The sequence below is a fragment of the Octodon degus genome, unplaced genomic scaffold (genome assembly GCF_000260255.1).
Source record: "Octodon degus isolate 3935 unplaced genomic scaffold, OctDeg1.0 scaffold00274, whole genome shotgun sequence".
NCBI lineage: Eukaryota > Metazoa > Chordata > Mammalia > Rodentia > Octodontidae > Octodon > Octodon degus.
Window position 1 is genome coordinate 750955 of NW_004524850.1, and position 1645 is coordinate 752599.

The 1645-nt window shown below is 48.4% G+C and overlaps 2 protein-coding genes across 5 annotated transcripts in view; both read right to left on the bottom strand.

Annotated features, from left to right (window-relative positions):
• Positions 1-1645, bottom strand: part of LOC111814145 (zinc finger protein 431-like) — a 629125-nt gene that overhangs the window by 518401 nt on the left and 109079 nt on the right. The window lies entirely within an intron of this gene.
• LOC101564436 (zinc finger protein 709-like) overlaps positions 1-1645 on the bottom strand; it is a 116185-nt gene that overhangs the window by 5468 nt on the left and 109072 nt on the right. The gene's annotated exons all lie outside the window — the stretch shown is intronic.

The window sequence follows — 1645 nt, forward strand, 5'->3', positions numbered from 1 at the left end:
GGGATTGAACTCAGGCCCTTGTGCTTGCCAGGGAAGCACTTATTCTACTGAGCCATCTGCCCGGCTGCTTCAAGTACTGTTTTTGGTCAACTTTCATTTAGGAAATTGATTCCTTCCTGTCTGGTCCTCCAATTTAGACAGCACTTGGAAATTTTACCTGACTTCCACAGTCAGACTCATGCTTCCAAAGTAGACTATTCACAAAATTTGGCAAGCTGAGGAAAATCACTTTAATTTTTATTGCGGAATGTCTGAGAACTGAAGGTGAACCACACCAGGCTGTTCTATGGCTCTGTTATGTGACAGGTGGCGTGAGGGGAAAAATGGAGACTGACGCACGTGATGGAAAATGTATGAAATATCCTGAGAACATAACAGGTGCTGCTAACAGACGGAAAAATCTCTTCAGTACCACATACACCTGCAAATATGACTTCTTCTTCTTCTTCTTCTTTTTTTTTTTGCAGAACCAGGGATTGAACTAAGGCCCTTGCGATTGCCACATGTGTTTACTTTACCGAGCCATCTCCCCAGCCCCTATGACCACTTCTTGGTTTTTTTTTTTTTTTTTCAGAACTGGGGATTGAACTCAGGCCCTTGCGCTTGCCAGGGAAGCGCTTATTCCACTGAACCATCTCCCCGGCCACTATGACCACTTCTTTATAGTTTCCCACAACACTCTGGAGGGCACCACTCTATCAGCACAGAGAACGGCCAACAGTGCGCAGAGAAGGCAGCGGCTTCCGCGGGCCCCGCGGGCACAGAACACGGCTCAGTCACTTGGTTCTCACTGCTGAGACTAAATCCCAACACTAAAACTAAGGGAGGAAAGGGTTCATTTGACTCGTAGCTGAAGAGATTTGGGTGCATGACTGGATCCAAAGTAGGGTGGCCCAGCAGAGCAGCACCAGGGAGGAGAAAGAACCGGGACAGCAGAAGACAGCGGAAGCCGAGAGCAGCGTGCAGCACGGGACACAGCAGCGTCTTCCTCTCCCTTAGATTTTTCCACGGCTGCAGCACTTACGATCATCAGCAGCACTGCGCTGTGAGAGAAATCCCAGCCTTGTAGTTTAGCTATTTCAGCATCTGAAAGTCCCCACCTAGGAGTGCATGAGGCATTCAGGGGGATGTATAGTTATGGGCAGGAAGGAATATGCATCCATTAGGCAGCTCTTATGTCACACAGTGGCACAAATAATTCATTTAACTTGCAGGCAAGGATTGTAGCCTTCATGTGCACAGCATGAAAATGAAGTTTCCTCTTGCAAGGGGCAAGACAAGCTTGAACACTTGGAGAACGCACAGGGAAATAGGTATTCAAAGAGAAGAAAAGGATGCCCAGAAGGGCGCTGACAAAATTAAGAGGCTGAGGGCAGGGGAGCTGACAAAATTAAGAGGGTGAGGACATGGGAGATAGCTCAGCGGTCTAAGCACCTGCCTGTCAAGCACAAGAACACGAGTTCTGCACCATTACTGCATGTTGTGCTGGCCCTGGAAGCCTGGCCCTGTGCCAGTCACAGAAACTGGGCATGGTGGGGCACGCCTAAAATCCCAGCACTGGGGAGGCTGAGATAGGAGGATCACGGAGTCTAACCTGCATAGCGAGACCCTGTACCAAGTAAATAAATGATTTAAAAGAGTAAAA